The 26863-nt window shown below is 38.2% G+C and overlaps 1 pseudogene; it reads left to right on the top strand.

Moving 5' to 3' along the window:
• Window positions 1–5219: 5219 nt before the first annotated feature.
• LOC114022889 lies at window positions 5220–15952 on the top strand (annotated as a pseudogene).
• Window positions 15953–26863: the final 10911 nt, after the last annotated feature.

Below are 26863 nucleotides of genomic sequence, written 5' to 3'. Positions count from 1 at the left end.
AAAAGAAATTTATATGATAACTTTATTATATATTTAAAAGGAATAGCAAGTTGTACATAATAGATTTGCAGTTTCATGTACAATCATCTTTTCTTCCATTCTACTATGTTATGTTAATACTTGTTTTATTTCTTAAGTTCAGGATAAAATATGTTTTTTTAAGAAAGAAAGGAGGGAGGGAGATGAGGAAGATACAAGGGTCTGGATAATAAATAATAATTGATATTTATATGATATTTCAAAGTTTATGATGATCTTATGTCCATTTCTCCATTTGGTTCTCACAGCAAACCTGTGAGGTGACTGCTGTGGTATTATTATCCCTGGTCTTTAGAGATGAGGAAACTAAGACTGAAGGTTAAGTGAGTTGCCTAGAATCATACAGCTATGGAATGTATATACCCAAATCTTTATAATTTCACTGTGTCTCTCTGTCTCATTAATCACAAAATGGATTATCAGAGAGAAGAGAGAATGAAATTATTTTACACTGAAAGCAATAGAAGCATTGCTTTTTTGCTATCATAACCCTGGCTCTGTACTCCATAAGAAAACTTATGGAATCATCAGGTTGCAGTGATTCTGCATAAAGAACAGTGATTCTGGGGTCTTTAGACCTGGTTAGTTCTAGTGCTTTCCCTTTGTCAGTCTTGCAAACAGCTTGTTTGTGTATGTGTTTGCTTGTCATCTCCCCTATTAGATTGTGAGCTCCTTGAGGGCAGGGACTCTTTTGCTTCTTTTTTTTTTCTTTTTAGGCAATTGGGGTTAAGTGACTTGCCCAGGGTCACATAGCTAGTAAGTGTTAAGTGTTTGGTCTGAGGCCAGATTTGAACTCAGGTCCTCCTGACTTCGGGGCTGGTGCTTTTGCTTCTTTCTGTAATCCCAATGCTTAGCATGGTGCCTGGCATTTAGTAGGTGCTTAATAAATGATTATTGACTAGTTTTGAGTCTGCCTTTTTACAATTGAAATAAATATTTAAAGTGCTTTGCAAAACCTGAAGTACTATACAATTATTATTATTGTTATTATTATTATCATTAATGTCACAACTTTTCTGGATCTCAGTTTCCTCATTTGTAAAACAAAGTGGTTGGATTGGATTATGCCTAAGGCCCCTTTCAGCTCTAAACCCTATGTTGTCTGTGACATACCTTCAGATCAGGAGGCTAGTAATTAGTTTGACTTACAGGCCAAATGTTCATGGGTATGGTTAAGTGATAAACATTCATATATAAGAAGATGATATATGTAACTCTTAAGAACTTTATCATCATTAGGGCAGTTGGAAGGAGTATATATTGACAGAGGTCATGGATGTGAGTTGACTATGATGGGATGATTTCAAAAAAATAAAATTAATCTGTCTATAGTCATATGAAAAAATTCTCTAAATCACTATTGATTAGAGAAATGCAAATCAAAACAACTCTGAGGTACCACATCACACCTATCAGATTGGTCAACATGACAAAACAGGAAAATGATAAATGTTGGAGAAGATATGGGAAAATTGGAACACTAATACATTGTTGTTGGAGTTGTAAACTGATCCAACCATTTTGGAGAGCAATTTGAACTATGTCCAAAGGACTATAAAAATGTGCATACCCTTTGAATCAGCAATAGCACTTCTAAGTCTGTATCCCAAAGAGATCATAAAAATGGGAAAAGGACCCACATGTACAAAAATATTTGTAGCAGCTCTTTCTGTGGTGGCAAAGAATTGTAGATTGAGGGAATGCCCATCAGTTGGGGAATGGCTGAACAAGTTGTGGTATGTGAATGTAATGGAATACTATTGCGCTATAAGAAATGATGAACAGGCAGACTTTAGAAAAATCTGGAAAGACTTGTATGGAGTGAAGTGAGCAGAACCAGGAGAATGTTGTATATAGGAATAGCCATGTCGTATGATGATTAACTTTGATAAACTTAGCTCTTCTCAGCAATGCAAGGATCTAAGATATCTCCAAAAGTCTCATGATAGAAAATGCTATCCACATCCAGAGAAAGAATAAGGAGTTTGAATGCAGATTGAAGCATACTATTTGCTTTTTTTTCTTCTGTTTTGTTTTGTTTCTTCTTTCTTGTAGTTCCCTCTATTGATTCTAATTCTTTTTTACAACGTGACTAATGTGAAAATATGTTTAATAGGAATGTATATGTCAAGCCTATATCAGATTGCATGCCATTTTGGGGAGGAAGGCAAGGGGGAGAAAATTTAAAACTCAAAAGCTTATGGAAGTGAATGTTGAAAACTAAAAATAAATTAATTTAAAAACTAAAAATAAATAAAATTAAGGGGAGAGAAAGAGGGATGCATTGGAAAAAGAAGGAAGAAAGTGATAAAATTAGGAAAATTATTTCACATGAAAGAGGCATGAAAGGAAGAGCTTTTACAGTGGAGGGGAAGATGGGGGGGTGGGGTGTGGTGGGCGACACTCGAACCTGACTCTCATCGGGTTTGGCTCAGAGAGGGAATGATGTACACACTCAGTTGGGTATAAAAATCTACCTTACCCAATAGGGAGTAGGAGGGCAAGGACATAAGAGAGGGAGTGGGGCTGATAGAAGGGAGGGCAGACGAAAGGAGGCAGTGGTTAGAAGCCAAATAGACTTTTGAGGAGGGATATGGTAAAAAGAGAGAGAAGGATAAACTGGGAAAAAAATAAAATGGAAGGAAATATGCAGTTTAGTAATCAGAACTGTGAATTTGAATGTGACGAGCTTACCCATAAAATGGAAGCAGATAGAAGAATGGATTAAAAACCAGAATCCAACAATATGTTATTTACAAGAAACACATGAAACACACACACACACACACACACACACACACACAGAGTAAAAATAAGGGGCTAGAGCAGAATTTATTCTGTTTTAGCTGAGGTAAAAAAAAAATAGGGGAAGCAAGCAAGCAAAAATGGACCTAATTAAAAGAGATAATCAAAGAAACTACATTTTCCTAAAATATACCATAGACAATGAAGTAATATCAATATAAAACATATATGCACTAAACGGCATAGCATCCAAAGTGAAATGAGTTACAGGAGGAAATAGTAAAACTATACTAGTGAGGGGCCTCAACTTTCTCCTCTCAGAACTAGACAAATCTAACCGTGAAATAAACAAGAAAGAAGTTAAAGATAAGAATAGAATTTTAGAAGTTAGATATGATAGATCTCTGGAGAAAATTGAATGGAAATAGAAAAGACTATACCTTTTTCTCAGCTGTATATGGCACTTTCACAAAAATTGACCATATATTAGGGCATTAAAAACCTCCACAACCAAATGCAGAAAAGCAGAAATATTAAATGCATCTTTTTTCAGATCATAATGCAATAAACATTCAATAAAATGCTATGAAAATATAGATTAAAATTAATTGAAAACTAATTAATCCAATCCTAAAGAATGAGTGGGTCAAAGAAAGAATCATAGAAACAATAAATAATTACATTAAAGAGAATGCCAACAATGAGATAACATACCAAAATTTATGGGATAGAGCCAACATAGTACTTAGGAGAAATTTTATATCTCTAAATGCCTACATCAATAAAATAAAGAGCAGATCAATGAATTGGGCATGTAACTAAAAAAAAAAAAAAACTAGAAAAAAATTAAAAATCCACAATTAAACTCCAAATTGGAAATCCTGAAAATTAAAGGAGCGATGAATAAAATTGAAAGTAAGAAAACTATTGAACTAATAAATAAAACTAGAAGCTGGTTTTATGAAGAATAAAAAAAAAAACACAATAAAACACATGAACCATTGGTTAATTTGATTCAAAAAAAAGAAAGAAGAAAAGCAAATTACCAGTATCAAAAATGAAAATGGTAAATTCACCACCAATGAAGATAAAATTAAAGCAATTATTAGGAGCTATTTTGCCCAATTATATGCCAATAAATCAAACAACCTAAGTGAAATAGATGGATATTTATAAAATATAAATTATCCAGATTGATAGAAGAGGAAATAGAATAGTTAAATAACCCTATCTTAGAAAAAGAAATTAAACAAACCATAAATGATCACCCTAAAACAAAATCCCCAAGACCAGATGGATTCACAAGTTAATTTTAGGAAATATTTAAAGATCAATTTATTCCAATGCTATATGAACTATTGGGAGAAATAGGGAACACAACATAACACAAATACAATGTTTTTACAACACAAATTTGGTGCTGATATCTAAATGAAGAAGAGTAAAAACAGAGAAAGAAAACAGTAGACCAATTTCCCTAATGAGTATGATGCAAAATTTTTAAATAAAACACTAGCAAGGATATTGCAGCAATATATCACAAAGATCATACAGCATGACCAGGTGGAATTTAGATGAGAGATGCAGGGCTAGTTCAATATTAAGGAAAACTATCAGCATAATTTACCACAACAACAACAAAAACAACAAGAATCATATAATTTTCTCCATAGATGCAAAAAAAGCTTTTGGCAAAATACAACACTCATTCCTACTAAAAACACTAGAGCATAGGAATCAATGGACTTTTCCTTAAAATGATAAGTGGCATCTATCTAAAACCATCAGCAAATATTATCTATAATGGGGATAGGCTAGAAGCCTTATCAATAAGTTTGGGGTGAAGCAAGAATGCCCATTATCATCAATATTATTTAATATTATACTAGAAATGTTAGCTATAGCAATAAGAAAAGGGGGGAAGGGAAAGTGAAGGAGAAAATTTGGAAATCAAAATAAAAAAAGACAAATGTTAAAATTTTTTACATGTAATTGAGAAAAAAATAAGACAAGAGAGGAAAAAGAACAGTGACTTCTAGGCGAAAAACTGTATAGAAGGCATTATCAAGGAGATGGCTGTTCAAATTAGATAGCTAAGTGGAATAATGCATAGATCATGGACCTGGAGTCAGGAAGATCTAATTTGAAATTTAACCTCAGACACTTGTTAGCTGTCTTACTGAGGGCAAATCGTTGAACCTCTTTATATAAAATGGGGGAAATAATAGCAGCAACCTCAGGATAGTTGGAAGGATAAAATTTGACAATATTTCTAAAATGCTTTGCAAATGTTAAAGCACTATATAAATGCTAGTTATTGTTATTATTATTAGAAAAGATGAAAAATGATGGTCAGCCTGAGTACTGCACTGGTATCCATGAAATATGAAAAGACTAGACCCTTTCCTTTTCTGCATGTGACTGCAGTCACGTGTATGCTCAAACTTCAGAAGAGGCTTGCCTCTAGTATCCTTTGATGTGGAAAGAAGGTATGGCTTGACCCCGGTGAGACCAATGAAATTGCCAACACCAATTCTCATCGGCAAATCTGGAAGCTAATTAAAGATGGGCTGATCATCTGGAAGCCTGTTACTGTCCACTGTAGTGCCCAGTGCCAGAAAAATACTCTGACTTGACAGAAGGGCAAGTACATGGGCATTGGTAAGAGAAAGGGTACTGCCAATATTTGTGTGCTTGAGAAGGTGACCTGGATGAGGAGAATGAGGATTCTGTGCTGTCTATTCTGAAGATATTGTGAATCCAAAAAGATTGACTGCCATATGTTCTACAGACTGTACTTGAAGGTGAAGGGAAATGTGTTCAAGAATAAGCAGATCCTCATGGAGCACATTCATAAACTGAGGGCAGATAAGGCTTAGAAGTTCCTGGCTGAACTGGTTCGCTGGTTCAAGACTAAGGAAGCATGGAAGTGTTGGCGAGAGTGTCTACAGGCTAGGAAAGAGCTGTCCAGGGAGGCGGGGACCAAAAAAAATTTCCCCCTATTTCCTCCGCACATAATACACTTCTGCTTGGCTCATGCAATAAAACTTGACAGATTGTCAAAAAGAAAGAAAGAAAGAAAGAAAGAAAAGAAAAGAAGAGGCTAGATCAATGCTTCCAATAAGTTGGGTAGCCCTCTTGTTGAAGATTTGTGGGAGAACACAGGGAAGGGTTGCATAGGATGAAGTCTATTAATATTGCATGATTAGTATATATAATTATATATAATATATTAATGATAGGGGAAGTACCTATCAGTGAGATTGTGGATACATTAATGTATGGAAGATGTGAATGACAATCTGGCACCTAGTGTAGTGCCTTGCACATCGTTGATTAATTGAATTTAACAACTGGCATATAGTCTACATTCCAGATAAACTAGTCTACTTGGAGTTTGTATTTTGTGTCCCAACACCATGCCTTTGCCCAGGCTGTCCTGTATGTTTAGCATGTACTACCTCCTCACTTCCATACTCAAGAATCCTGGTCTTCCTTCAAGGGTCATCTCACAGCTCTGCCTCACTTAAATCCAATTCATTTGCAAATCAAGGTATCAACCCGCTGATGTCATTGGTCCCCTTCGAGAACCAAGGATGAACAACAAAACAATTACCATCTTTTACATGAGGCCTTTCTCTATCCCCCCAAGTTGTTAGTGATCACTCCTTCCACATCCAAATTATTTTATAATGCTTTATTTGCATATTTGTGTGCATGCTGCATTTCTCTTGAGGGCAGTGATTGTTTCCTCTTGTGTTACCAGTGCCCAGTAATGTGCTTTTTACATCACTAATAGTATTAATTATAGTTATCATTTCTATAGCACATTAAGGTTTGCAAAGTGCTTTACATGAATTATTTCATTTTAGCTTTTCTACAATCCTGCTTTTAGTCAGCACCAACCGTATGAGTATCATTACTATGATTGCTATTATTGTTTGAACTGAATCCAATTTTGTACCCAAATGGGAGCTCCCAGTGCAGAAATGCCATCCACAAATGCAGGGCATCTCAAAGTCTTAATGCAATTTTAAGTTTTAATAGTTAAAAACTACACTAAAGCTTGCATAGTAGAAATGCAATAAATTCTTATCAAATGTAATTTTATCATCATCATCAAGATTACTCTTCCCAATTCTGTTCAGTAAACAAAAACTACTAATGAATGCTTTCTTTTGTAGAGAAGTGCCATTAGCTGGTTTTGGCTAATGGTGGCTTCTAGGTATATCCCCACACCCTAGGGAGAAAGCATCAGCCCTTCAGAAATCATCCCTGGAGGTTACAATGTCTAGACTCTGTGTCCTCTACCCCACAAGACCAAAACTATTTGCATGCTGGAAAACCTTGATTAAAAGTGAAAGAGTTTCAGAGCAGATGGTAGGGGGACACAGCTGCTCACACGCTGGGGGAGCTAATGCTTGGCCAGAGAAAGGACACTCGCAGAAGATGGACAAATGGCTGGATGCACCTTCAGATGGTCTTACAATCTGGGGAAGGGGCCCAGAGTGAGAAAGAAACAAAACCAGATTCATAGCAGCTTTATAAGAAATGCAGGACCTAAGAAACTGGGAAAGGAAGAGACTACTCTTACATTCTTCTTCCCACTAGTATTTTAATGGGGGGGGGAGCTCCTCCCCTTGTTATAAGCTCACAGAATCACAGACTTAGCATGGGAAGGGGTCTTAGGGATCATTTAGTTGTATCTTCCACCTCCATTTTCCTGATAATAAAAATGAGTCTCACAGAGGTTAAATGACTTCTTCCAAAGCCATATAGGTAGCAAGTAGGGTTAAGTACATAAATCCTGGTCATTTGACTTGATGACATCCAGTCCTCTTTCCCCTATGCTATACCTCCTTTTATTTTGAAAGATTTCCAATAAGTTGGATAGCCCCTTTATTGAGGATTTATGAGAGAAGATGCACAAAGGTTGCACAGGTGGAAGTCTATTAATATTATCTTGTAACACTGGAGGGAGTACTCACCTGTCAGTGAGACTGTGAAAATATTTGAGTTTTAGAGGCTAGGTAAGAGTTGTCTTGGGGAACGACAAATCAGAGACAACTTGGAAAAAGCCAGAAGAATGATGATTTCTGATCCTCCAGCTCCCATACTCTATGATGGGAATAAAGAGGATTTGACAACAGGCATCCATTCCCTTGCCAGTCTGGTGACCTGACACCTTGGCAGTATGGGTCTATTGATTAGTTGTGGTAGAAGGTTTCTTTGATATTAAACAACGGCTGCCCATGGGCTTTTCCCCTTGTTCTTTGGGAGAGTGTCCTTTCTTCATTCCTGAAGGTCGAATTTGGAACCTTCATTTCATTTTTTGGAGGCTTTTTCTGAATATTTGAAGGCTTTTCTGTCCTCCAGCTACCAGCTCTGAGGGCTCATTTCCAGTTAGTCTGGTTTTGGTCCCTTTGTAGTCTTCCACGTGGATGAAAGCAGGCGAGGTTGGATGAATGGGATGGGGGGAAGAAGAGTGAGGGGGAGGTAATCTACAGACTGGTAAGTAGGAATTTAGATGATTTTCACACTTTCCACCATTTCTTCACCTCTCATCTTACCCACGGTGGAAATGCCACCCCTCAAAGAAAATCAATGCTTTTGCCTTTAAAAAGAGAGACAAGGATCCACTTTCACTATTATTATGGCAATTGGCTTCTCATGAGAAGGAGATGGATTATTGTAGACTTCTGTACCCTATATGTGTAGGCCTCCTTCCTAGCCCTGTTACCCTTGCACCATCCTGACTACAAAGTCAATCTTTTTTAGGCAGCATACTTTTTGAGGTATCCACTATGGGGAGATAGCATTGTTCAAGACCTTGGAGGCAGGAGGAAGGGAGGGGAGTCTAACCTAGGCTTGTTACTTTCCCTATCTGGTCTCATATCCAGGATCCTAGTTATAGCTATGTGGGGATCCTCCCCACCCCAGCCCCCTTCACTTTCCCTGCCATCCCTGAGACAGTGTTTCCAAATTGCTGTTAAGGGAGCAAAAAGAATGGTTTTGGGGAGGCTATGGAGAATAAGTTAGAAGGGAGAATCTGGGAGGGAATTAAAACAAGGATTGTTGTGTTCTTTACTAGGCAGGAGAGCTCAGATCAGAACCTTATCATTATCTGCAGATATAACCAAAGAACTAAAAATTTAAAGAAAAAATGTTTCCAGGAAAAACAAACCAGATTAAGAAGTATTTTTTTTATTTTGCTTTTAATCAGCACCATATGATTATCATCACTATGATTGCCATTATTGTTTGAGCTGAATCTGATTTCATTCCCAAATGGGAACTCCCAGTGTAGAAATGCCATCCACATATGCGGAGTGTCTTAATGCAGTTTTAAGCTTTAATAGTTGAAAAAACTAAACGAAGGCGTGGGGACACCCAGTAGAGGCAGGGACATGAAGGGTTAAGTCACTTGTCCATGGTGACAGAGCTGTATGAGTCAGGGGCAACACTTGAACCAAGGCCAAAGAATCATAGATTTAGAGCTGAAAGGGACCTCTCAGAGGCTTGGTCCAACTTCCTCATTTTACAATGAAGAAACTGAGAGTCAAAGTGACTTGCCCATGGTCACCTAGCTATTGAATATCAGAGGCTGAATTGAAACCCAGGTCTGGTCTTTGGGGGCAAATCATATGATATCCCTGGGCCTAAGATTCTCAAGATGTAAAATAGGGCTTAGGTGGCTCAGAATGCCAGGCCTGAAGTCAGGAAGACCCATCTTTCTGAGTTTAAATCTGGCCTCAGACACTTACTAGCTGTATGACCCAGGGCAGGTCACTTAACCCTGTTTGTCTCAATTTCCTCATCTGTAAAATGACTTGGAGCAGGAAATGGCAAACCACTCCAGTATCTTTGCCAAGAAAACCCCAAATGGGGCTGTGAAGAATCAAACACGACAGAAAAACGACTGAACAAGGGGAAGCTAGGTGGTGCAGTGGATAGAGTACCGGCCCTGAAGTCAGGAGGACCTGAGTTCAAATTCGGCCTCAGACACATAACACTTACTAGCTGGATGACTCTGGGCAAGTCATTTAATCTCAATTGCCTCACCAAAAAAACAAAAAACAAAAACAAACCAAAAAAAAGACAAAAAAAACCAACTGAACAACAAAAATAGGACTAATAATACTTGCTCTACCATCTCATAAGATTGTGGGGAAAGTGTAACTATGAAACTCTATACTATTATTACTGTCCCTGCCTATGCAGATGTGAAACTTTAGCATGCCTAAGGAGGCAGTCTAAAGGGTTACTTTTCCTGACTCCCTGACAGTCCCTCTGATAGAATAGATTACAATCCAGCCCCACTTAATCCTGAGCTACTCTGATTGTCATAGTCTCTTTTAAATCCTCCTCATTCAGTCCATCCAGTGGACTAAGAGCCTTCCTGCATATCTGGGCTTCTTAAACTTTTCCCACTGGACCCCTTTTCGGTTTTGGCAGCTTTCATTGGCATTGTGTGGTCTGAGGGCATGCGCAATGCAAAGTGTGCATGCTTTGTGTTCAGAACCAAGGCTTCAGTGAAGCTGCCCAATGTAAGATGTGCAAGTGCTGCCAGAAACACCTCGAATTCATTAAGTGTTTGATTTTGAATTAATTTTTGGTTGTTGCATGTTCAGAAACCTATCACTGTTGCCAAATTTTTCACAGCCCGATATAGAGTCATGACCCACAGTTTAAGAATTGATGCTCTAATGACCCTGGGCAAGTCACTTTACCCCCACTGCCTCAAAAAAAAAAAAGTGCTGCTCTACATTAGGAGTTCTTAAAGTGCTGCCCATAGACCCTTTCAGAGGTTCAAAATTATGAAGTCAAAACCATTTTCATAAAGTACTAAGACATTACTTGCCTATTAAATTAAATTATGCCTCCCTTTTCCAACCACATATCTGTATGAGGCTGGGTTTTCTTCGTAGACTTCAACCCAAACCACATATCTTAACAGATTGAACACAGAAACAGATAGGAGAATCCAGCTGCCATTTGTTAAGGCAGGCACTAAAGACATTTGCAAAATATGTAAAACAAGGCCATTCTCAGTAATTTTGTTGTTGTTGTTTTAGAAAACAGTTATTTTTGGGCTTGTGATCACATGTTACTCTTTGGAGTAGGAGTGGCTTTTTTTTTTTCCCCTCACTATCTTTCTCTGAATATGAACACAGATCTTCTTTTATACCATAGTAGCTACCTATGGTCAGGTTCTTTTTCCTTTTTTGCTCGTTTTTATTTTTATTTTATTTTTAACAGCTTATTATTGTAAATAGATTTTAATCCTGAGCTCTGGGTAATGGCACCTAGACCTCAGGTCCTCTCCACTGTTATTTTCTGAATTCTGTCCAGGACCTCAACCTCAGGCATTCCTCTCCTCCCCTAAGCCACAGTTATCTTATTTATGTTAATATTCAGTGAGTTTATTAGTTGTTTTTAAATGAATTAACTAAATAAGTGTTTTAAAATTTTTCAGTTTCCTCTTCCAGTTTGGTAAATACTGATAAACATAACCCACATTAACAAAAGCTCTTTGGGATCTTCAACAATTTTTAAGGGTTAAGGGGTTCTGAGAGCAAAAAGTTTGAATACTTGCTGTTCTAAATCTCCTGATTTGCATGGATACTAATGAAACACATCTGTTAAACCTTATTTTTGCCAACCCACCTTATTCTTTGGGCTTATATCTCTCTGATGATATCCTTCATGTCCCTTCTGTACAATTCTACCTTAGTGATCTATTATGCCTGACTATTTGTGCCTCTGTTGCCTATTTCTAACTCTCAACTTGAATTCTTAAGAAATTGTACTAATATTCTACGACTCCCAGAATCACTGAAAGAACATTGATGTTTAAAAGATGGACTATTGTTTCAGGGGGAAACTTACAGTCTTTAAAAGCCCTGGACAAAACTTTTCAAATGCATTCTAGCCAGCTTGCCTCCTCATATTCAAATCGAGGTCCAATTCACTGTCCATTCTCTATGTGTGTTTCAGACATACCCCGACAGATAGAGGGTGATGAGTTTATTTAGCCATAGAAATTCACAAAGACCACTGGCTAAGGACAGGGGGACTATAATCTGTATTAAAGTAAATATGGGTAATAAACTATATTAGGTGCTAGGAGAGATAAAAGGATAAGTGAGACTTCATTCCTGTACTCAATAGGCTTATAATCTAATAATATTTTACTATAAGCAAAAAAAGTCCCTGGGCCTAAAATTCTCCTCATGTAAAATAGGGCTTATGTGGCACAATGGATAGAGTGTTGGGCCTGGAGTCACGAAGACTGATCTTTGTGAGTTCAAATCTGGTCTCAGACACTTCCTAGCTGTGTGATCCTGGGCAGGTCACTGTTTGCCTCAGCTATCTACTATGAAACCTAAATAGTGATTTAGTGATAGGCTGCTTACTTTAAAAAGAGTTTGAAAAATGCCAAATAAAGTGACCCCTTAGAAAGATATAAAACAAAGCAGACATTAGATTAAAACAAAATTTATTTGTTCCTTTTTTTTTCATGGAAAAGAAGGGAAGTTGATCAAGTTTTGATTTTGCTTTAAATTTGATTCTAATCCATCCATTTTCAGTATCTGTCAACTGGATGCTAAAAGGTCATTTGAAATGTTTCAGTTCTGGTTTTAAACATAATCAAGGTTGTGCAGTAGATTATAAAAAGCAATGAAGTAATAGGTGACAAAACATTTTTGATGGGTGTATGTCCGATGAACATAAGGGGCACATATTTTATATATATATATATATGTGTGTGTATATATACTTACATGTAAAATTATATATATACATACATAAAAATATATATATAAAATATTTTAAAATTTCCATCTACCTTTTCTATTGTTCAGGCTTCCAGTAGGTAACAAGGAAATATTCATGGAGCAAGGAGACAGTAGCACACTTTTGTGAGATCAAGTTTTCCATTAAGGTTACAAAAAGTTGAAACAAAAAGGGGAGTTTTCCAACTAGGTATTGTTTTATCCCTTGTATTTATAATCCCAATGCCAAGGACAGTGACTGGTGCATAGTAGGCAGCTTTAAAAATGTCTGTTGATTGATTAGAAGATTAGGAGATTCTTCTCCTCCTCCATTCATTATTTGCCTTATTGGTAACTCAACTGATAACATTGTATGACTCACAGTCACACAAAATAAGTTGCTTAATCACTAGAACAACCTGTTTCTACAGACGCTATCTTTCACTATTACTATTTGTTGGAAACATAAATGTGACAATCAGATGAGACTCCAGATTTCCAAATAAACAAATAAACTTCACTTTCAGACATTTTTTTTTTTTTCCTAAAAACCAAGGCTAATGGCAGCTTAAGAGCTCTGGTTGTTTGTGCAGAGAGCTGCTGCTGCCACCTATAGGCAAGCATTGGTAATGGCCAGTGAGTCAGACTCACTGACTTGAGGCTATAGGTTCCTTAAGTGTAAGCCTAAACTTAAAGTTTGGAGGCCAGAAGGGGTTTTCCTTGTGAATATAACAGGTGAAAACAATAAAAATCCCTGTTCTTTGATATGCCCTTTTGAATATCTAAAATGGGTTTTAATTTTTAAATTTTAAATTTAATTTAAAAAGTTTAAATTTCTTCTAAATAGAAAGGAGCAGTCATATTCAGGGAAGTGCCATAATTTAAAATCACAGGCCACATGAAATCATAGGCTTCAGTTTCCACATCTGTAAAATGGGAATTAATAATAATATGAGTCTTACAAAGTTGTTGTAAGAATAAAATGAGATAACTTGTAAGGATAGCTGAGTTTGTTAGTACAAATGGTGCATAGGGGCCAATATGAATATTATAAAAATGAAAAATTTTGAGAATTTTTATAAATGAACAAAGAATGAAATGAGCAGAACCAGAACAGTTTATTTAACAACACCATAAAAGCAAAACACTTTGAAAGCCGTAAGAACTATGATCAATACGGCGAACATTCATGACTCAATTAGGAACTATTCTATCCGTTATAGAGAGGTCATGGATTTAGAGTGTGAGATGAGTAATATGCATTTTTATATATAGTTACTGAAAAAATTTGTTTTGCTTGACATGTATATTTGTTATTTAAAAATGGCTATGACTATTTGAACATTATCCTACAAGAATATGGTGAAAAATGGGGGCAAAAATGGATTTATCAGTCATGAGGCAGGAGCCATGAGCAGGGAAAAAGATACGGATCGAATAAGCCTAAGGATAATATATACTTTTACTTCCTTAGCAACCAGGCCAGTAGTATGAAATTAATGTAAAAATTTCTAAATTTTAAAAAAAGCAAACACAAAGAGGTCAAATTCTTTCCATTTGCCAAGATAAATTACCTTTAAAAAACCTGCATGTCGCTTGTCATTAAACCTATTTCTTCTGTCCCTGGAATGAGGCACCTGCTTCTGGGGGCACTGGAATTTGCTTATTAATATTATAATTTGCTTAACTTTCTGGTGCACTTGTTGACTTTTCAGGAGAAATACCAATATCTTAAAATTTTTTTTTCCTTTCAATTACAGTCAACTCACTGTCAATGTTCCTGTCTTCTATCTCAATGATTTCTGCAAAAATAGAGATCTCTTTTTCCTGAAGTCAACTTCTCAACTATGAAAGAGGTACTCCCTGAGAAACTCATTCCCTTATTAATGTCAGTTGTGTTGAGCCAACAGAGTAGAGACAGTGAAGGCCTTCCTCAGCATGGTGCCAAGTGGGATAAGGAGAATAATTAGAGAATGAAGAGAAATGGTTTCTCCAGCTCCATGCCTTTGGAAAAGCTAGCCCCACATACCTGCAATATATTATCACCTTGCCTCTTCCTCAAAGTATCCCTAGTTTTCTTCAAAGTTCAAATGTCACCTCACACAAGAGGCCTTCCTTCCTAGCTGCTACTGCCCCCTCCAATAAAAGTATTGGATTTTATTTTGTATATACTTGTGTGTGTAATTGTTTTCACCCTATAGAATGTGAGCTCCTTGAGGGCAGAAACCATTTCATTTTTGCCGTTGGGTTCCCATGACCCTAGCACATAGTAGGTACTTAATAAATATTTGTTGATTGATTAATTAATTACCCTACCCCTAAAAAATCTGAGGGGAGAAGTAGTCACCTACCTTCTGGGGACCCCAACCTACCAGTGTCAGTGTGGATTGGGAGAGTGAGCCCAGAGAGGGTGCCGCGCATATACTGCTATTAAACTTAATGTTATTAGATTTGGCTCATCATTCAGTCTGTTGGATCTTTTTTGATTCTGCTGGCACATAGTAGGTGCTTAATAAATGATGATTAATTGATTTATTGAGGCCCTCTTTCAATGTGTAAGTTATTCCTCTCAGGTTCCTGCCATTTGCAAATATGATAAGGATGCATCTGCATCTTCATAAAAGTTATTGGTGAAAGTGTTGAGCAGAACATGGCCAAGGACAGATCTTTGGGCCGTTCTTACTATTTACCTCCTTTTGAGTGGACATTAACCCATTTATTACTATGCTGTGAATCTGTTTGTTCAGCCAGCTCAATATCCAACTAACTTAGCTTTGTCTTTCTCTCTTTTTTATAAGGATAACATGACAGATTAAGAGTCACAAGCCAGGAAAGAATGAGTAGGAACGAGTTTTGGGGCATAGATTCTCTTCCTGCCCCTTCTATGGCTGTATTATACTTTGAATGTGCAAATTATTTCAAATGGAATCAGTGTTAGTAGGTCACCTGTATATACATTAATATACTATTGATGCCTGTGTTTATTATTTTTCAAATGAATGTATAACTTAGTGTCTTGTAGACAGTAGAGCCTGCTTCTGGAAAACCATGAGGATCTGTAATGGAAGAGTTCTACTCCCAGATTGAGAATATGTGTAGGTATTCTGTTTCCAGTCTGCTTACTTCATGGTCAAGGTGGGGCCTTTTGGTGGTGAGTAGACCTTGAGAGGCATATGAAACATCCGCCTGGGGCAGCCTAAGTCCCTCTTTCCGACTTAGCTGGTTTTCCTGAGGAAGTAAGTTACATGGGGAAGTAAAGAGGAGGGGAAAGAAGACCTCAGACCTTCCCCACAGAGGCCAACTTGCGGCCCATGAATATAGGCCTCTGTCCTTTGACTCAGTGTCTTGTTCTTTCTTGCTTTTAGGTGAAGAAGTATTCTACTGGGCTTTGACCTGACATACTTTAAAAAGTTAGAAGGGGGCAGCTAGGTGGCACAATAGATAGAGCACTGGCCCTGAAGTCAGGAGGACCTGAGTTCAAATCCGGCCTCAGACCAAACACTTGACATGTACTAGCTGTGTGACCTTGGGCAAGTCACTTCACCCCGATTGCCTCACTAAAAAAAAAAAAAATGTTGAGAGACTAAGCCTCTGGAGTTATGGTGGACATTGAGTTCATTTGTGAAGTCTTGAGAGACCTGGTTGACCCAGCATAGCTCTGAATCGAAGGCAGCCAAGAGAGAGCAGTGACATTTCCATTGGCTATGCTGCACTATGTGGCAACTAGTCTAAGTCTGAGCCTACTCTCCCAAGGGACTGAGATGGTGTAGGGGAGAGTATGTCCCCTCCTCTCCAGATGCTGGGAGGGGAAATGCTTTATAATTTCTTCTCTTGCTGTATCTTCCCAGTAAATAACTCTTAAGCTAATGGATGCTAGTTGATTTAAATGATACTGGGGCAAGAGTCATTGACCCATAGGGCCAGTATAGGGGAGAAAATACCCCCAACACAGGGGAGAAAATACCAGGATGGCGACTTGTCTGATAATATTAGAAAAGGGTAGCCCATCCTCTTGCATTCTAGCAGTACCTCTAAAGGGGAGAAACAGCTGGCTTTGTTTTGGGGGACCCAACTATAAAGGCTACATCTGCAGCTAATCGTGTCAAGGTTGCCTAGGTCACTAAGAGGTTGTAACCAGCTCAGGATCAATAAATCATTGTTAAATTGAATTGAATTCTCTCAGCTGTTTACCAAAGGCACTTTTTCTACCTATCCTATCCTTTCAGCTTCCCTGGAGTTTGGCCCCACCCTTTTGCAGGAATTGTTTATGCCTTCACTTTAATTTTAAACCTAACTCTAACAGCTTTGAAGTAGGTTTACTAACTCTTTCTCATTTCCTGCTCTTTATCCTCTTCACTTTTTAGACTTAGTGATCAACTAGGAAGGAGGTGCCTATGTGAGGATTTTCTAATTTTTGTCTTGAATTTTCCTGATATGGTGATAACTTTTTGAGAGCTCTGAAATAATAGTAACTGGGATTCAAGGTTGTAATTCATGTAGAAAATTGCTAATTAGACATATATCACACTGCAAAACAAAATGCAAAATAGTTTATGTATATTATACTACTTCTTTTAAAATTGTCTTAATTATAAATTTGCTATTTTTTTTTGGTCCATTGATTAATTAGTTAATACTGGGTTAATACTAGTCTCTTTGATTCAACCTGCATATAGTAGACTTTTTCTAGTAAGAATTTTTTAAAATTATAAATACTATATCATAAATGAACACAAATATTCAAATATGCAGACAAGAACAAAAACAATTTACATGAAACTACAAACCTCCATTATTTAGGGTTTATTTTTGTTAGATGCTTATATTTAACATGGCAGCTACAGATATCTTGGTTGTTTCTAGGTTCCTTTTGAATTTTTAAATCTTTTCTGTATATTTTTCTGAATTTTGTTGTTACTTAATTATTTGCATAATGGTTGTCAGTGAGAATATATCTATAGATAGAGATATAGACAGACATTGATATGAATGGAGATAAAGATTGATTCTATTTTATTTACTCTATAATCCTTCATATCTTCTTATATTTATTTGAATTCTTTATCTTCATTTCTTATAGCACAATAATTATATTAATTTATTAATTAATCACTCAATCAAATACACTTATTAAATGTTTACTATAGGTAAGCATTATGCCAAATGCTAGAGATACAAAGACAGAAATCAAAGTCTCTATCCCAAAGTTGTTTACATTTATAAGCTGCATTTCTTTTTTCAGTGATTCATCAATTGTTGGTAATGGAACCACTAAGTAAAAAGGTAATGAATAATTTTGTAGGTTTTATTGTATAACAGTGGATATTTTTAAAATGAAGTTTTCCTATTTATGAAGCATACGCATAGTGAAAGATGTCATTGACTTTATGTTTTGTCAATTCACAAATTAAAATTCTTTTAATCTCAGGGGGTCCATGATTTAATTTTTCCTACTTAATTAATGACTTTGAAGATATAAAGATATACCTCAGCGATATTTCAGAAAGCACTTTGTGTAATTTGAATTAACTAGCTGATTCAGGGAAATTATGGTGGACTGCGACTATGGGAAAGAGATTGGAGTGCCTTTCTGAGCCTTTAGGCCCATAGGAGACATTAATACGTGTGGGAGATACCCTACCAGGGTGCTGAGAATGAAAGAACATCAGATAGCACAACATTACCCTAAGCCAATATGAAATAGGTGATAGAAACTCATTTGTGAGATCCAAAGGGAAGCATATTCCTCACTCCTGCATGCGAAGCCTGGTATCCTGGGAATCATGGTACAAGAAGAGGCTTTAGGGGTAGCTAGGTGGTGCAGTGGATAGAGCACTGGCCTTGGATTCAGGAGGACCTGAGTTCAAATGTGACCTCAGACACATAACACTTACCAGCTGTGTGACCCTGGGCCTACCCCATTGCCTACCCCCCTTAGGGTTGCTAGAGATATCCTTCCTTGTAGTTAGCCTTACCTTCTATATAGGTCCCTGGGAGATAAGGCCAACTGCAAGGACGGATATCTCTAGCAACCCTAAGTTCCTTCTCTTCGGGAGGACTCTTCCCAAGGTAGTTTTATAAGTTTAGAGAGCTACAGAGTAGTGGGGGAGGTAAGACTCAACTTCTTAAAGATAAGTGCCTTGACTATCTATTAGCTTGGGTACAAGGACTTGCTAGGTGGCAAAGTGGACAGTACTGGGCCTAGAGTCAGGAAGACCTGAGTTCAAATTTGGCCTCAGATATTTACTAGCTGTGTGATCCTGGTCAAGTCATTTAACCTCATTTGTCTTAGTTTCCTCATCTGTAAAATGAATTGGGGAAGAAAATGGCAAACCACTCCAGTATCTTTGCCAAGAAGACCCAAAATGGGGTCACAAAGAGTCAGACACTACTGAAATGACTAAATGACAACGAAAGTACTTTGTGGGTTTTGTTTTTGTTTTTGCTTTTTTGTTTTGGTCAGATTAAATAAAGTTTCTTTTATATTTGTTTTTCTGTTAGCCTGGGAGACAATGGCCTTTTTGCCTTGGTTGAACATACTTAGATATGAGCCAAATGCAGGGGTTATTGTTTGAAATGACCTTGAGATCTGTAGTCTATTTAAAACCCAGAATTGCAGTTTTGGTTACATTTTGACCATCAATAGGGGCTAGTGTGAGAACCTAGGACAATGCCTGGGTATATTCATTGTACATATAAGTTTCCCAGGCCAAAAAACCGTACCAGGCTCCTGGAAATTTGTAACAACAAATATAATATTGTTTAAGGACTCTTTAATTATTAGTATCAAGTGAGGCACAAATCAGAGAGATGTATGCTTACCAAAATTGGTTGCCTCCAACAGGAAGTGGATCCAGTATAGCCCTAAGTGAAAAAAAAAAGAAAGTCAAGGTGCTCCAGAAGATCCTGTCTGTGGGTGACATTGTACAGATTACGTCAAACTTGGGACGTTGAATTCCTTTCTAAATGAAATCCATAATTACTCAAAAGAATTCAGCCTAATTATGTACACAGGGAAAATCACCCACAGCATTTGTCCATCACCACACACACACACACACACACACACACACACACACACACACACAGAGTACTGGGCCTGGAGTCAGGAAGACTCATCTTCTTGGGTTCAAATTTGGCCTTAGACACTTACTAGCTAGTTGTGTGACCCTGGGAAAGTCACTAAAACCTGTTTGCCTCAGTTTCTTCATCTGTAGAATGAGTTGGAGAAGGAAATGGTAAACCACTGCAGTATCTCTGCCAAGAAAATCCTAAAGGGCATCACAAAAGGCTGAAAAAAAAGATTCAATAACAACAACAACATATATATATATGTATGTATATATACATACACACACACACGCACACACACATACATATATACATATAAACACATATTATAGTGTATATATGTATATATGTGTGTGTGTGCGTGTGTGTGTGTGTGTATTTTGTATAGACACTGCGAGTGAAGCCAGTCAAAGATTAAACAGGAGAACAGGCCGATCACCTCTGAGAAGCCCTTTTAATAACTTTAGGATCTTGGGGCAGCTAGATGGTGCAGTGGACAAAGCACCGGCCCTGAAGTCAGGAGTACCTCTGAGTTCAAATCTGGCCTCAGACCAAACACTGGACACTTACTAGCTGTGTGACCCTGGGCAAGTCACTTAATCCCAATTGCCTAAAAAAACAAAAACAAAAACTTTAGGATCTCCCAGAAACAAAGACCTTTTGAATAACAATAGTCTTCTGATGAGGTCATTAAGTGCAAAAAAAAATGGGAGCTCGATAGTGAGACTTTTTCAGTGTGTGGCCAACACTGTCCAAGGAGAGGATTCCTGACCAGCTGATATGAGTCAACTTAAACAGTATGTTTCTAGAGCAGAGAAAATAACTTTTTTCAGCTACCACAGCTTTATAAAAAAAAAAAAAATATTCTAACCAGGGGTGTGTTGGAGCCAGCTCTACCAATTCTCAAGTAGATCATTACATTTTCAATGTGCATTTACACCTTGGAAATTGACAGACTGTATAAACCGGGGCTTGATTTATTGTTTTGTTGATTTCTAGGTGTAAGAAAGTGACATAGAAAACATTAATTCAGATTAAGCTTAAAAAATGTGTCATGAATACACTTTCCCCGCCCCCCCCAAAAGCTGGTTGTTAAACATTCACTGGTGCATCACTGCCCAACACCATAAAACTCCTGTGATTCTATATTCACTCAACAATCCTTTGGTTATTAATTAGGTTTTCCAGGTATCAGAAAAATTATTAGTGTATCTAAATTCCAGCATCCCCTCCAAAACTGACTCTTTCCATTTTTTGTCATCTTTGCTAATTTTCTGGGTATGAGGTAAAACCTCACAGTTGTTATAGTTTACATTTCTCTTAATGGCTTGGAACATATTTTATGTGATTGTTTAGTTTGAAATTCATTTGAAAATTATTTGTTCTTATCTATTAGGGAATGGTCCATGGCAATTAGATATTTAAATCAATTTCCTGAATATCTTGGGTAGTAGACTTTTACTTATGATATTTGAGGCAAATGTTTTGCCTCTTTTTCTTCTGGATTTACTGATTTTATATAATTTTTTATTGTTGTTGTTTCAGTGTTTTCAGTCATGTCTGACTCTGTGACTCCATTTGGGGTTTTCTTCACGAAGATACTGGAGTGGTTTGCCATTTTCTTCTCCAGCTCATTTTACAGATGAGGAAACTGAAGCAAATAGAGTTAAGTGATTTTCCCAGGGTCACACAGCTACTAAATGTTTGAGGCCAGATTTGAACTGAGGAAGCTGAGTCTTCCTGACTCTGGGCCTGGTGCTCTTTCCACTGCACCACTTAGCTTCCTGTATATAAAAATATAACTTTTATGTAATACAAAGTGTCCATTTTGTAATGGATCCTTTCGTGATCCTCTCTTAATTTTTATTTAATTAATAATCCTTTCCTAGTCCTGGTTCTCATACTCTTCTAATTTTTTTAAATAATGTAACCTTTTATATTCAGGTTGTGCATCTATTTTTAGTTTGTTATAAATTGTAAGTTGTATAGACCCCTGGTATAAGGAACCAAGCACCAAATCCTTCCTCATGCGTGTTTTAGTATTACTATGAACTAAGAATGTTGTTAATATTTTTAAACATAAAAAAAAATCTCTTAAAATGTAAAAAACATTCTTTGCTCTTGGGCTGTACAAAAACAAGCAGCAGCGGTAGCTAGGTGACTCCGTGGATAGAGCACCAGCCCTGGGGTCAGGAAAACCTGAGTTTAAATTCAGCCCCAGTAATTTATGTTCCCTTGCACACTGAACAAGTGGTGCAGTGGACAGAGTGCCAGGTCTGGAGTCAGGAAGACTCATCTTCCTAAGTTCAAATCTGGCCTCAGACACTTACTAGCTATGTGACTTTGGAAAAGTCATTTAACTCTGTTTGCCTCAGTTTCCTTATCTATAAAATGAGCTGAAGAAGAAAATGGCAAATGACTCTAGTATCTTTACCAAGAAAACCCCAAATGGCGTCACAAAGAATTGGGCACAACTGAAACAATTGAACAACAGCACATCAAATGAACGAAAAAGCATTTATGAAGTGTTTGCTACATGCCAGGCACTGTGCTAAACATTGGGGATACAGATATTAGCAAGCAAGCCAGCCGCCGCCCTCAAGGAGCTTCCGTCCTAATATAGGAAGAAAACACATAGAGGGGGAGTGGTATCACTTTGGACAAGAAAGTTGAAGATGTGGTGATTAGTCACAGGGCAAGCGATGTGTCATTTCCAGAAATGGTAGTTTTGTTGTTAAGGTTGTTGTTCTCAGACCTAGAGTTGGAAGAGGATGTGTCCCTAGCACACGAGCAGTAACATGGCGTACGACGAGAAGATGGCTGAGTGGGTCTGAGTCTGAGCAGGAGAAGGGGAATACTCACCAGCCAGGAGTCCAGGGTCCCAAACTGACGCTTGAGTTCTGAGCTGGAGCACAGGAGCCTGGCAATTTGAAGATGGCCCTCAAACAGCAATTGGCCTATTGTGGGGTTCTTTTGGACTTATTTCCAAATATGCCACCTATTTCCCCACCTCCTGACCCCTTAATGAAAAGCCTTTAGGTAAAACTAACAAGTGAATGCATCTAGATTTCTAGAAGTATATGCAACGTTCTGCCCTGATAGCACCTGCTCCTCCCTTTTTCTATTAAATGGAGGAAGGTGCTTTTTCTACTCTTCTCCATCCTGAACATTTTAAAGCACAATTTGGAACATAACAATAGCTTTTAAATAAACAATACAGTAGATTCATAAAATACAGCTCCTGGTGATTGAAGTAGTTTTATGAGTAGCTTATGGAAAGCCCATACTGCAAACATGCATTAACTTATTCTAAAAGAATAAGGATGGATTCAATAACCTTCTTAATATGAGGTATCCTCTCCACCACTTAGCAAATGTGCTCCCAAAATAACAGCATGTACAAATACATATTATATTGTGGGTTGATAATTAGAATAATTTCCTTTGTCAGAAGGTTCATTGGTTATTTTCATATACACAGAATATGGGCTAGTTCTTATCCATAAAACTAAGGATTAGAAACTGTGACTTTTTTTCCTAGCTTCACTCTCTGTGTATATGGTTGTATTTTGCTGTCAAAGTTGTTTCTTCTAGCAGTTTGGTGATTTCTCATTCCCCTCTTGGCTGTGCTACTGATTCTCAGGGCTTTGTCACCATGACTCAGTTTCCCTCTCATTCTGGAACTTCCCTCATGGCCTGGGACCTCTGGAACATATCTCACCCTCTCCTGCCCCTTCTACCATTGGCAAGATCCTCTCAGAATATCCATTTTGGAGACAGGACCAGGACAGCCATGCTTCCTTCCTCTCTGGGTTCTGTTTCTGACTCTCAAGACTTCACCAGTCTGCCTCAGTTTCCCTCTCACCCTGGAACTTCCTTCCTGAAGCTCCTGGAGCTTTCTCACCCTGGGGCATTCCTCCTCCCCTCCAAACCTCTCTCACCCTCCACCCCTTTAGCTTTTGTGTGTTTTTTTCCCTGTTAGATTGTAAGCTTCTTGAGAGCAGGCACTATCTTTCTTTTTGTTTGTATTTTTTCCCTCAGTTCTTGGCTCAGTGCCAGACACATAGTAAGGGCTTAATGAGTACTTATTGCCTTGTTTTGTTTTGCTTCTGTAGAAGGTGGGCCTACTACGTTTCATGCCTATCCAGAGCAATATAAAAGATGAATGAATGAGACAACTCCCTGTAGGGAAGATAATCCAAATAATGCTAATACAAGGCAGAATATAATAGTTTCCGGTGCTCGGAGAATTCCAAAGGATGTGCAGGGGAGCACGGAAGAGAGAATACTAGATCTGGGGTCAGAAGCCCTTGGTTTGAATCCTGCCTTTGTCACTTGCAATTTCTAAGACTTGGGTAAATTACTTAACTTCCTCTGTGAAATAAAGAGGTTGGACAAGATGGCACTGTCAGCTACAGATGTTTTAGCCGGCTTATTTGCATGAAGGAGTTATTTTCACCTATCAATAGATTTCTGAGTGGTATTACTTTTCCAAGGGAATGTATTTTATAATCAGGCCACTAGAAGAGCGTTAGAATTCATGTCCCCCAACTTCCACAAACCTTTTCCAGATAAGGGTGCAGCTATTTGTGGGTAGGTCTAATTGTGTCAGTAGTTATATTTGTGTGGAAATACTGCACCCTAGTGGTAAAATATATTTCCTTCATAATAACTACGTAATTAGTAACATTGCTCCATTAGACAAAAGTAGGTTTATTGGACAAGAGGAGAAAACGAAAGTTAATGATCATGTCAGGGTTGATGGCAATTTGTCTGATTCAACCCCCATTTCTTCCTCAGATATCATAGCATTTTGCTTTGCAGAATCATTTTAGGTATCACCTCCTGCCCTTAGCCAGACTTCCCTAGTTGTCTCAGCTGAAAGTATTCTCACCTTTGCAACGTTTTCCTAAAGCGCTTTGTCTGGATTATAGGCCTGTGTGATACACACCCATATACACTAATATACATATAAACATACACATTACATATGTGTACATATATTGTAATACCCTACACAAACATATACACATTTATGTTACACAATGGTAAGGTGGGATGGGAGTGATCAGGATTATTTGACCACTCCTATTTCCTCTCACCCCAATATTTGCTTATTGCCTAGATGGGTTTCTTGGTATGAGCATTCCATAGGATTTTACTGCTATAATGAAATCCCCATGAGCAAATTCCCTCTATCAATGACAGTATGCACCTTCTCTGCAACTTATAGTCAATAATAAGTCAAAAGGTGACTTCTACAAAGGAGAGAGAGGAGGTCACCTCTTGATTTCTTAAAAGACTCACTCTTTTGAAAAAATAAACTCTTTGGTGGTTGGTGGTCAAGGGTTAGGTGGATGAGCCAATTGGTACGAGGATCCTAGGTGGGTAGGAAGAGCTGCCTTGTCCTTATGCCCAGCACACTGTGGCATCACCACCCCTATGTCCAGATTGGCAATAGACTTAACCTTCAAACTCTGCTGCTCTTGTAACAGCTCCAACCTGGTTATTTAATATATGATGTTTCTGATGGGAACTGATCTACCCACAAAAAAAGGTGTGCTGTGGGAGGCATGGGCAAAATTATTTCATTAGTTCTGACTCCAAAGAGGAGAACCTTTGATTGTCTAGTCTTTTGTTCTCCAAGCCACAGAACACTTGGCCAGACCTATATCTATTGCCCAGGAATTAGTGTAGATGAAGATCTTTCTTGTCACCTCACATGCTAGGCATGCAAAGTGGAGCTAAGGCCACTTGTCAGGGCTCCTTTTCCTTAGAGTATACCCTGTTACCAGATTAGTGCCTGGTGAAATCCAGCCATGTATGCCTTTCTCACATGGATCGAGCAATTGGTAAATCAGGCAAAATGTCATTTCCCAGGACCCAAGTCCTTACAGGTGGAAGCTCATTAGGCCAACAGAAGAGACAGGCTTCCAGGGTCTGGACTGGAATGGAGACCTCAGTCTTTAGCATAGTTTCCACCTGTTTGTGAAGGGTACTAACACTGAAGGGACCGAGGCAACTGTGATTTTTAACCTTCAAGTCTGCAGTTTCTGTTTGCAGAAAGGTGACTCAATGGAGAGAGTGCTGGACCTGGAGTCAGCAGGACCTGAGTTCAAATCCGACCTCAGTCACCCTGGGCAAATCACTTAGCCTCTGTTTGCCTTAATCCAGGGAAAAGGAAATAGCAAACCCGTCCAGTATCTCTACCAAGAAAACCCTAAACGGGGGCACAAAAAGTCAGACATGACTGAAAATGACTGAACCACACAATTTCCATTTAGTCATGGAAGTCTCCTGTGCTTTACCCACTTTTGGTTAAGGGGCTATATTGCATTACCCAAGCCATAATAGGCAACTCTGGATGAAGGGTAATTGTATGACCCTAAATCATCTGTTTGGTAGAAACTAGGCTTTAGGAACAGGCAAGCAACTGCTTTTCAAAAGTGGTATAGTGAGTCTGCTGGGGAATTTGGAGCTCCATAAGGCTAAGTTTCTTATTCTAGCCCCCTCAAACTTTTAAGGAGAGGGACCTCCAGAAACATAAGTTTTTCAGGGTCATAGAGGCAGCTCAATAGTCTACGGGAGAGATTTCAAAGCCATAGCCTATTCTGGTCTTACTTGAAAAGGGTAGACTTGCAGGTGACTCAGTAAATGGGGGGGGGGGATCAGGATACCAAGTGGGAAGTTCGAGTTCTTCCAACTTGAAGAATCTAATAAGTCTCTGGGTTTATGGCTTAGATCATGGGGAAGCAAGAGTCAGTGTTGATTATAAATTTTGCCTAGAATCCTTTGGGTTTTCCCAAACCATGGTGTTGCAGTCTGAGAGGCTAAGCCCCCTGAAAGGCTGAAGTACAGGATGGGGTCGTCTGGAATGAATTCACAGACTCAAGCATTCTTTAAGTCAAGGTTGCAAAGATTTATTGTTACGCTTTTTAGCGGGCAAGGATTCTTAAGGAATCTGCAAGAGACTGAGGATGGAGCTAGGGTTTATATGGAAAAGGGCATGGGAAAGGAATGCCAGGGATACCGATTAGGTAATCTAAAGGTCTAGGTGTCTTTGGGAACTATGGATGGGAACACATGGGGAGTATACCAGACAGGGAGAGAGATGACAGAGGTATGGATCTTGAGAGTCTGGAAGGAGGAAGAGTCCTTGGGCCAGCCAAGGACAAAACTCCTCAGGCTGGGCAAGGCACTCCTCTCTCTCTCTCTGTCTTGATGAGAGAATG

Source organism: Vombatus ursinus, unplaced genomic scaffold (genome assembly GCF_900497805.2).
Source record: "Vombatus ursinus unplaced genomic scaffold, bare-nosed wombat genome assembly UNPS02014814.1, whole genome shotgun sequence".
Lineage (NCBI taxonomy): Eukaryota > Metazoa > Chordata > Mammalia > Diprotodontia > Vombatidae > Vombatus > Vombatus ursinus.
Note: the sequence above shows the minus strand (reverse complement) of the source record. Positions and strands in the feature narration are given on the sequence as shown.